Here is a 12,420-nt window from a genome sequence, read left to right on the forward strand (position 1 = left end):
GACATCAATACGGCGTTCCCGGGACATCCCGATCTATATCAGGGTGACTACCAGCCCGACTGAGAAAGAAGGGCAGGCACAGGCAGAACCTCCTAGGCAGCGTGAGGGCGAGAAAAATCCCGACGTAGCGGAGATCGACAGCGTATCTAATATTGTAAGTGCACGACGCAAACAGCGCACTCGAACGCTGTAAATAGGTTAGTTTAGAATCGCGTTTAGTATCAGTGCCACTGGCAGCATATGACCGTGGCGAGTGCCTCGTTTTTACGACACACACGCCAGCATACGCGACCCGGACCAAGCGACAGCCGGAAGAACCTGCGTTTGTCAAATTCGATAAATAAAAGTTGTAACGGGCGGAACCAGCCCGAAATATTGAAGAGGCATCGGATGAGAGTCTTTATTTTGCATGCAATCCCTGCTTCCAGCATCTATTTCAGCTAATCAGAGAAGTATATCGCATTTCTTCGCGGTCCGCAAAAGCGAAGACGCTGAGTTAGCCGAGGCCGATCCTCGTCGTCAGCCTGACGACTTTTGTGATACGTGAGCCCCTTGCGCGTTAGCTCGAAGCTTGGCAGGGCTTAACCCAAACAATTTACACGCGAGCAAGGGGCAGACTTGTCACAGTATAAATTATTTCATCAGAAAAAAGCAAAAATATTTTGTCGAAAATCTAAAAATGACTATAATATGGCCATAAAATGGTCAGAATCATAAAAAAAATTTCTCGAATTTAGAAGCACAAACATATGCATGTCAAATTTTATTACGATCGGTCGCGTGGTCCCAGAATCATAACGGTATACGTACACACACGCACACACACATACACACACACACAACTTCGCTACGCCGGTTCCAAGCCCGGGGCCCTGTTGTGCAAGCGGCGGGGCAGGAGGAGAGGGAAAAGTATCGACATCGTTAAAACAACTAAGGAGCATCTGGCCCCGATACTAGCACCTTATTAAAGGGCTCCTTCCTAGGATACAGGATAGGGAAAGAAACCCTGAAAAGAAATCAAACATGATAAGAAGGTTTAAAACAACATTTTCTCAAGCGGGAAGGCGACAGAGTCAAATCCCGCCGACGGTTCCGATTGGGTGAAAGCCTCGGTAGCCGGCGCAGGCTCCACGGATTTAAGGGCGGGCCAAACTCACAAGGTTGTGGAAAAGAGCCAAAGAGAAGACCTCAAGATTTTGATGGTATAATCACTGGAACAATCAAATACGCAGAGGGTAGGAGTAACGTGCATAGTCGGATGAAGACGGGACTCGCAAACGCGTTGAAAGAGCTAGGAAAGATAGAATAAAAAAGTACGTCCTTCTTAAAGGTGCCGGAGCTTCGCCTGAGAGGAAAATCTCTGGGATCAAAAACGAGCAGTATGGAGAGTTTAGCGAGCATTGCCAGTGCTAGGAGCACGGACAGCACCTCGTCAATGTCACAAATAGCAGACTACAGAAAAGCTCGGCAACAAGCCATAGAAGTTCGCAAAGAAAAAGAGGACTATACAACAAAGTTAGAAAAGATGAGCTTATCGAAGACTGTCAGTCAGCACCAAAGTACGTGAAACGCACCGCAAAACGTGCAAAACAACTTAAAGTTCTACTGATCCAGTTAAGGAAAAAACACGAGAAAGGAAATAATAAAGATGCACGCAATGAAGGTGACGTGGACTATTACCAAATGTGGCACGTAACACGAGAGAATGCAAGGAGTGGCGCGCGAGGACGACTTCTCGAAGATGCGGTACTTGACAGTGTCGGAAGCAAATGGCCAAGAGGAAGTCTCACTAACAGCCCAGAAGAGAAGAGCGAAGGAAAACATGACAGGAAGGGACAACGACAGGAGAAAGCGGTGATGCAACGTGAGACCCTCGCCCCGAGAGCCCCTTACAATGCACCAGAGCCACCGGCGAAAGCCAGGCCCAACAAAAACAAGTGCCCTGAAGGGATTCTAGTAAAAGTGGGACAAAACAAGACGTACGCGGAAGTCATGGGGAAAATCCGAAAAGATGTAAACCCGGACACCACTGGAACAAAGGTGCAAGAATTTGTAAACTTTTTCACTATCCGTAGGATTCCAAGTGAACGAATGGTTCTTTTGGGCTCAAACTCAAGGAGGATACTTTGTACACTTGTAGTTTTGGTATGAATGCAGGGATTTTAATTTGAATGTTTAGAAATGATTTGGCGATGGAAAAACTGCATTTTTTTCTTTTTTTCGCTTATTCAGGCACCTTTTTGTGTATAAAACATTTTCTAAACATTTACAATATAAAACATAAAATATTTTCTAAACATTTACAATACGAACTAATTTATTTACTAAAATATGTATGCGGAGCATAATATACGGTACAAAAATAGTATTTTCAACATTTACAATAAAAATCATATTTAGATTGAATTTATAAAACTTAAAATTAAGATTACTAGTCGTATAAGACAAAATATGAAAAATACACAAAAACAATAAAAATTTTGTTTTAGTATTTTGCTTGTAACTTTGCGAGAATTTTTTTTTATAAACGGGTTTCAGGAGAGTGCTCTACGGAACATTTCCTGTCAAAATAAGCAATAAAAAAAATTGATTTTTTCGAAGTTTGAAGGTGTTGTATCCCCTTAAAAGATGGCGATAGCAGAAGAGAAGTAAACGACCAGACGATGCCGACAAAAGAAGACGAGATGACGACTATATCAAATAGAAGAGGGCAATAAGCATTTTGCCTCCCCACGAAGCACTACTCGACGGTCGTACCGCGGGGTTCAAGGGCACAAGATGGAGCTAGGCGCACCATTACTAATGGTCGGTAACGGCAGAGGAGGGCGTTTCCTCTTACGGATGGGTGTTTTTTTACCTGGCCGTAGGGGAATGGGTTTAGTCGGTGCGAATCCGACACTTGGCTGACGATGGGGATCGGGTTGTTTCGACGACTCCATCAACATAGCCAGCTTAAGATTTTCCCTAATACTTCTTTCTCTAAGAAAAAAAAACTCACACACACATCCACCCGTTTGGACATTTTCTAAAAATCGCATGATTTGAACTCGAAACACCGTCAAATGCGTTTCTACGGAGTTTTAGTGGAACTGAAAATTTTACTATTACAAAGATTTCTTTAGGAGGGAGCAAAAACAGCATATCTACACAAATAATTATTCGCAGCATCCCTTTCATCTGGAACAATCTTGAAATAATCTTTATTCATCTATGTGATTACACACACACGCACACACACATGCATATATATATCTTCCTATATTATATAGTCATTTTGGCAAGACTCCCCCCCACCACCCCTCCACCACCCCCCCACCTTGCCCCCCCCCCACCAAAACACGTAAAATTCTTTCATTTTTCTGTTATTTTCGAAAATCTCAAAAACCCCCCCACCAACCCCCCACCACCCCCCCGCCTGGCCCCCCCACCAAATAACATGACTGCTCTCTGCGTTATCGGGCTTGAGACCGTCATACTTTCACAACGCTATTGCGTAGTAAAATAAGGCCGCATTAACAGTCCAATTAAATACAAATTTATAACATATTATGATTAAATAGATTTAAATTGGATAATATTAAATAGAATTAAGGTTTAGGTTAAGGTAAGAAGTATCAGTTCCAAGAGAACCAGATATTGAAGATCTACCTCTAATTTTATTTAAGTTATAAGATTAAAGTTAATTATTAATAACGTGTAAATAAGTTAGGGAATAATTGAGTTCAAAGAACTCAAAGAACCATCAGAAAGTATAATCATTATAGATGATTCACTGATTGAATAAACAACAAAATGGACAAGATAAGCGAGATCAAAGACCTCGATGAATTTTCAGGTAATATGAGTAGTCAGACAGAACTAGAGAGACAGAATAAAGAGACAGTTTTCCACGTACCCGCAAATAATTTAATTTTCAGGATCACCTCACGTCTCCCAATGGCGCGCAACTCGAATTTTATAAAGTCAATCATTTTATAGATGCCTTTTGCGGCACAAAGATTTAAACATTAAGAACATTAAAAAAAATTAAAATTAATTAAAAAAAATATATATATATAAATTCAAATGATGAATTTCAAGCGTCAGAAAACTTCAAAAACTAGCTAAAACTATTTTAAATGCCATTAATAGTAGAAGTTCAATGTTAAACAATACTTTTACTTCCAGTAACAGGTTTTCTTATACAATAAGATCGATCATTTTCAACCATCCAGAACATAATTATCAGTTCATGAAAATAAAATTTTGAAGATAAAATCACACAGAAACTACAATAGGGGGTTGGCGAGCGAAGCGAGCAGGGGGGCGGAGCCCCACTAGTATATATATATATATATATATATATATATATATATATATATATATATATATATATATATATATATATATATATATATATATATATATATATATATATATATATATGAGGCATTCTTTCCCAACGTTACACCCCTGCTGCCCACTTTTTATTTCATCTAAACATTTCAAAAAAATGTTAAATTTTGTAGAAAATTCTCAGCTTTTGAATGGCGAGTGGCAAAATCACCAGTGTTAATCGGATTATCCTGAAAATTCAAAAAAAAACCGTAAATCAAGGATGGAAAATTTATTGTAATGGCATCCTACTAATTCTGGAGTTGCTATACGAGTATTATCCAATAGGTAACAACCTCTTTTCACTATAAAATACCTCGACGAACCGTTCAAATGGTCTCAAATTGGTTCTGGAAAAATTTGGATCCTGAAAATAGAAAAAAAATGACAAAAAGTTGTTCTTTCTGTGTAGTTATGACAATCTTGGTGTCAGAAAGAGGTATTAGACAACCTTTAGTTAACTTACAAATTTGAGAACACGTTGGAAGGTTCTCAACATCACTCCTGGTTTTGCCAAAAAGCCAAAATAATAATGCGAAGATTCATTTGAAAAATAGAAAAGATAATGACTATTTTTGTGATGATAATTCATCAGTCGGATAATTTTGATACAAGAATGAAACTTTGTTACCAAAAAGTATGATATAACTAACGAAATATTATTACACTTAAATCTCACACATATCTTAATCCCCAACGTAACAAGATAAGTCTAATATTTTATCGGATTACATGGACACGAATAAAAAATCGTGAGTACATGAATGCTAAATCTTCAAGATGAAATGTTCAATAGAATATCCGGGTATGATTTGAATTTCCTGATTACACAAGTCTGGTTGACTTAACTGGTTCTGCTCTGAAACCATAGGTATATACTGCAAAACATCATTCTGAATAATTTTATTTGAAATTGATTGTTGAGAGATTTGGCCAATGTGAAATCATACTTCATTTTTTAAGTTCATTCGTTGAGTTCTTTGCAGGACCATCTCGTCAGTACTTTCCAGAAATATATAATCTGTCGTTTCAAGGACTACACTTATCAGATCTCTATAGAAATTCTGTCAACAGTCCTTTTCAGGACTAGTCTCAACAGTCCTTCTCACGACTACTCTCAACAGTCCTTCTCAGGACTACGCCCAACACTCCTTTTCAGGACTTTTCTCACGAGTCCGTCTCACGTCTACTCTCAACAGTCCTTCTCAGGACTAGTCTCAACAGTCCTTTTCAGGACTAGTCTCAACAGTCCTTTTCAGGACTAGTCTCAACAGTCCTTCTCAGGACTACTCTCATCAGTCCTCCTCACGACTACTCTCAACAGTCCTTCTCAGGACTAGTCTCGACAGTCCTTCTCAGGACTAGTCTCAACAGTCCTTCTCACGACTACTCTCAACGGTCCTTCTCAGGACTAATCTCATTAGCTTTCTGAATCTCACAATCTCAATAGTTTTGAACATGTCAAATATTCGCAGTGATAGGTGTTGTAATCCCTACGATTTGGAAGGACATAAAGGAAAAGATCTTCGGCGTATTTCGATTGGGGTTAAACGAAGTTTTCCAAGCTTTCCAGATAATGCTAAAATATGTGCTTCGTGTAGGAAAATTAAACATCCCCGAATGGATGAAGGTTTGTTTGACTCATCAAGTTTTATGAATCTGACGCTGAACCCTCATAAAGCTGAACAAAATATTCCTGAATCTCCAGGGGTATCCTCATCATCTTCTAGTCGAATGGAAGCTAACGTCAAGTCACAAAGAGAAATCGAGTTGGAGGATCTGTTGAATGGATTGAAAGCAAAGTTTTCTACTCTTGATATCAATGATCCTTTGAGATTAACGATTTTGACAGTAGTTCCAGATACATGGAGTCTTAATAAAACTAGTCGAGAATTTAACTGTTCAAGACAGTTAGCGAAGAAAGCTAGAGATTTAAAAGCTTCAAAAGGCGTTTTGGCAGATACAACTGCTAAGAATGGCAGGCCGTTGCCAAACAATACTGTGGTACAAATAGATAATTTTTACAATAGTGACGAACATAACAGAATCATGCCGGGTATAAAAGATGTGGTTTCTGTAAAAAATGATGATGGTAGACATTTGTCACAGAAACGCCTTCTCCTTTCAGATTTAAGAAGTCTTTATGATACCTACAGTAAATTATGTCCTGAATATCCAGTTAGTTTCAGTAAATTTACTCAGCTCCGACCTAAGCATTGTATACTCGCTGGTGCGAGTGGTACGCACTCAGTGTGTGTCTGTACGATACATCAAAATTGCAAATTGATGATTGACTCTGTTAATTTTAACAAGCTCACTGCAGATTCTGATATGGTTTTACATGATTACAAAGATTGTTTACGTCAAATCGTATGCCAAAATTCTGATGCAAATTGTTTTCTCGGTGAATGCATAAAGTGTCCTGGCATAAATGAGTTCGATAAGTATTTGAAAGAACTTTTGGAGAGGGAAAATATCCATCATGTGCAATTTAGTGTATGGACAACTACTGACAGAGCAACTCTAGAAACACAAATCCGTTCGTCATCTGAATTCGTTGATGAATTATGTGAAAAATTAATCAAACTAAAACCTCATTCTTTCCTAGCAAAACAACAGTCTCGATACTATCAGGAGAAGAAAGAGAATTTAGAAGAAAGAGAATTTCTCGTAGTGTTAGACTTTTCTGAAAATTACAAATATGTTGCACAAGAGGCATCGCAAGGATTCCACTTCAATAATTCCCAATGCACAGTCTTTCCTATCGTGTGTTACTACAAAAATGGGTTGAAAATTGAGCACAAAAGTTTCATTTTCTTGTCAAATAGTACACTCCATGACACAGCTACAGTATATACTATACAGAAGTTGCTGGTCCCTGAATTGAAAAAAATCAATTCTGAGCTGAGTAAAGTTATCTACTTTAGCGATGGAGCTAAACAGCATTTTAAAAATAAATACCAGATGATGAATCTTATGTATCATGAACAGGATTTTGGTGTCCGAGCAGAATGGCACTTTCATGCTACTGCACACGGTAAAGGGGCTTCTGATGGTGTAGGTGCTGTATTCAAAAGAGAAGCTGTACGAGCTAGTCTTCTTTGTAAACCAAATGACGCCATTATTCCATTCAAGAAACTTATCGACTGGGCTCAGAAAAATTCCAAAAATATTCATGTACTATCTTACAATGACAAAGATCACAACAAAATGAAATGATTTTTGAACAAAAGATTTGATGCTGCTCCACCAGTTCCAGAAATTCTAAAGAAACACTGTTTCATACCCATTAATAACACAGAAATGATGATCAAAAGATACTCTGAAGATGGCGCTACAACGACATTTTCATATCAAGATTTCAAAAAATAGAGTATAATAGCTCAGGAGATATTAGAAGCATAACATAGAAAAGATATATTGTGACCAACAGTTTTAAAAAATGACTACTAATAACACTCAGTTTCATTGATCTATTTCAACTCTCAGGCCTGTTTCTGATGAACTACAATGCAACAAATTTATGAATTTGACTATGAGTCACATCAATTCATTCATATTTCATAGTGGAGACATTTCTGAAAAATTTATCCGATTGATGAATTATCATCACAAAAATAGTCATTATCTTTTCTATTTTTCAAATGAATCATCTTCGCATTATTATTTTGGCTTTTTGGCAAAACCAGGAGTGATGTTGAGAACCTTCCAACGTGTTCTCAAATTTGTAAGTTAACTAAAGGTTGTCTAATACCTCTTTCTGACACCAAGATTGTCATAACTACACAGAAAGAACAACTTTTTGTCATTTTTTTTCTATTTTCAGGATCCAAATTTTTCAAGAACCAATTTGAGACCATTTGAACGGTTCGTCGAGGTATTTTATAGTGAAAAGAGGCTGTTACCTATTGGATAATACTCGTATAGCAACTTCAGAATTAGTAGGATGCCATTACAATAAATTTTCCATCCTTGATTTACGGTTTTTTTTTTAATTTTCAGGATAATCTGATTAGCACTGGTGATTTTGCCATTCGCCATTCGAAAGCTGAGAATTTTCTACAAAATTTAACATTTTTTTGAAAATTTTTAGATGAAATAAAAAGTGGGCAGCAGGGGTGTAACGTTGGGAAAGAATGCCTCATATATATATATATATATATATATATATATATATATATATATATATATTTACCTTAGCTTTCTATACTATGAGATAGTTTTTTGTTTATAAAATACATCAAGTTTTGTGGAATAAATGCAAAAAAAAATCAGGACAGGCGGACATTTTTTAAGTTCTTTTACTGCTAAAAAGTAATCGAAATTTGATACATTCGACATTTTTTTATCCGGAACCTAAACGATTAAAGTTTGAAGAACATTTCTACCGTAAAATAAATTTAATTTTTTTTACGAGTTTTGAAGGGTTTTTACAAAATCGACCAAATATGAAATTTTAATACAGTATAGATATGTAAAAACACGGAGCCAGTTCACGAAATCAATGGCGGCGCGAGCTGCGAATTTCATATTGGTACCGGCAAAACTCCCATATACTTATTAGAATGTAAAATTGAAGTCATGAAATCAAGGAACATTCTAGATACGTAAAAGCACTCCAAATACTTGGGTATTTTCTACAAATAAAAAAGAGAGACTATTTTCTAGCTGCAAACGAGTGACACTGCGCCTGCTGCACGGTTGCACAGCACGCACAAACACAGTACGACTCGTAGCGTCGCGCGAAGTATGCGTTAACTATTCCACGGTATTATTTAACAAAATGGAATTAGACATAGCCTTATTTATAAACAGTACAGGCAACACGTCGTTAATCTTTCTTAAAGATACGCTAGAGAAAGAAGGAGCGGCAAAATCCTTAAAGGACATGTTGACGCGCTCGTTAAAAACGGGACGGGATTTCCGCGAGATAATTAACAAATCAAATAAACTAGGCAAATATAAGGTCATTTACGGGAGATTTTATGCTATTTAGTCAGCTTAACACCACATAGAGAACAAAACCATCAACCCTTACACGTAACAGTATATTATTTTATTATTGTTTTTATTTCATATTTTTATTATTGTAAATTTGTGAATCATATATATTTAAAACTTGAAATATTGTTTAAATATAACAAGCGAGTGTTAGTAAGTGAGTTTTTAGCTAGTTAAAATTATGTGTTCTCAAATTCAGAGGTAAACGATCTCTTGCGTTACGAGATTCGGGCGCGAACTTACCAATTGTTTTGCCGTGTATAGCCAAGCAATATATATCAGGCCAGGCTAGAACCTATTAACATACGCGAGCGTACGGCAACTGGGAAAATTAGTAAAGTACAGGGAGTTATGCGCGCAATTATAGAGATAACTTCGAAAGCGAGAGAAATTGAATTTAAGGTAGTGCCTGATCTCAATCACGACGCGATTCTTGAGATGGATTTTTGCAAGAAATTCAATATCGATACAAGGCGCGGGAAGAAAATGTGGCGTGTGTCTGAGGGTCTGTGGCATGGGTTTATGTGGGCAACAAAAAATAAAGACGATGTTATTTTCGCATCGCAGATAAGTGCGTAGGAATTTCATAGATAGGCGATAAGCAGAGAGGACAAATGTAGAGAGTAGTAGATAGGATGCTTGCCGAATAGCCAGACGGTCCGATATTAACGTGAAAGGCTGAGCATGATATTTTTATTACGATCCGACTCCAGTGAGACGCCCCACAGTGGGAAAAAATGGACAAAATTCGAGCCACGCGTCATTTTTAATCCTAGAGCCATGATTTTTTTAAACTCTTTAAAAAACATCAAGTTTAAGCTACAGGTGCGGAAATTATTGTATCACCTTCCCCTAAAGCCATGCGACCCCTAGAAGCCACCCCTACCAAACCACAAGCAGTCTAACTCATCTATCCCAGGGAACAGCGAGTTAAATCGCTTTATTTTTTCTTAAAATAATTAAGCCACACACCATAAGTCAGCTAACCACCTAACCACTCACCCCCCTACCCCTAGAAACCACCCCTACCAAACCACAAGCAGTCTAACTCATCTATCCCAGGGAACAGCGAGTTAAATTGATTTATTTTTTCTTAAAATAATTAAACCATACACCATGGGCCAGCTAATAACCTAAATATCTCCCCCTAACCTGCTTAACCCCTAGAAACCACCCCTACCAAACCATAAGCAGGCTAACTCATCTATCCCAGGGAACAGCGAGTTAAATCGCTTTATTTTTTCTTAAAATAATTAAACCATACACCATGGGCCAGCTAATAACCTAAATACCTCCCCCTAACCCCTAGAAACCACCCCTACCAAACCACAAGCAGGCTAATAGTATGATCAATACATTTAATTATATTTGTATGTATTATACTGTAGTCTAATAAATTCAAAAAGTAGACATTTAGCCATCGAAAAATCGTATGATCAATAGATTTAATTATATTTGTATGTATTATACTATAGTCAAATAAATTCAAAAAGTAAACATTTAGCCATCGAAAAATCGTATGGTCAATATTTGTATGTAGTATAATCTAAAATAAGTATATACTATAATCTAATAAATTCAAAAATAAACATTTCACCAACAAACACTCGTATGATCAATAGATTTAGTTATATTAAATTATACTATAATATAATAAATTCGAGAAATCTTCAAAAAATTCTGATAGAATTTCAACGTATTTTTGTATTTAATCTAAGAACTTTTTCTCAGTAAATTTTTTTTCTAAAGTCTATCATTCTCAAGTAAAAGATTATGGAAATTTTTCACGATTTTCCCGTGTTAGCCGCCATTTTATGTGCTTTTACCTTTTTTTTCTCAAAATTTAAACTGTGACACTGAAGGTTAAGTCTCGAGCACACGCTTTCTTCGCTCTAAACATTAAATCTTAAATGATTTCAATGTGAAAAATCGACATAAATAAAGATTTATTTTTTTAAACCATGTTTTATTGCTTGGGTTTGGTAGGGGTGGTTTCTAGGGGTTAAGCAGGTTAGGGGGAGGTATTTAGGTTATTAGCTGGCCCATGGTGTATGGTTTAATTATTTTAAGAAAAAATAAATCGATTTAACTCGCTGTTCCCTGGGATAGATGAGTTAGACTGCTTGTGGTTTGGTAGGGGTGGCTTCTAGGGGTCGCATGGGTTTGGGGGAAGGTGATACAATAATTTCCGCACCTGTAGCTTAAACTTGATGTTTTTTAAAGAGTTTACAAAAAATTATGGCTCTAGGATTAAAAATGACGCGTGGCTCGAATTTTGTCCATTTTCTCCCACTGTGTGCTCGTGGCGACAACGGTTGCCTAACGTCATGAAATAGTTTGTTAAGGAGATTAAACGATTGTATGAAGAAGAAGTTATAGAGAGATCTGCGAGTGACGATTCAAGTATACCAGTGAGGGTTCTGAATGAAGTGGAAACGTGTAGATTGTAAAGAGGTAAATAAGCAAACGGAAAAAGACGCGAACTTCAAGAAAAATATGGATACAATTTTAGACCAATTAAAGAAGGTACGACACTTGTCGAAACTCGAGTTAGAGCAAGAGTATTATCAGATATCGTTAGCGGAGAAAATCCGAAGAATCCAATCTGAACGGATTCCGTTCGGTCTTTTTAATACCCTGATAACTCTGCAGTGCTTGCTTAATGTCTTATTCGTCCTGAATTAGAGCCGTACGTGTTTAGTTATTTTGACGACCTCGTAATCGTCATGGAGACTTTTGAGGATCATCTAGAAGTACGTAGAGCGTTTGTTGAGGAAGTTGAACGGAGCAGGATTGGTAGTAAACAAGGAAAAGTGCTCGTTTTGTATAAATAAAATTCAATATTTAGGGTTTGTATTGGGTAAGGTCGGGTTAAGGCCAGATCCGAAAAAGATAGAGCCAGTGTTGAATTTTCCCGCTTCGAGGAACATAAAGCAGTTGCAGAGGTATTTAGGAATGGTAGGGTTATATTTAAGGTTTAAAAAGGGCGATTTGGAAATGAAAATGCCGTTGACTGAGATATTGAGAAAAGGGCTATCGTGGCAT

Source organism: Nasonia vitripennis, assembly GCF_009193385.2.
Source record: "Nasonia vitripennis strain AsymCx chromosome 5 unlocalized genomic scaffold, Nvit_psr_1.1 chr5_random0003, whole genome shotgun sequence".
NCBI classification, from domain to species: domain Eukaryota; kingdom Metazoa; phylum Arthropoda; class Insecta; order Hymenoptera; family Pteromalidae; genus Nasonia; species Nasonia vitripennis.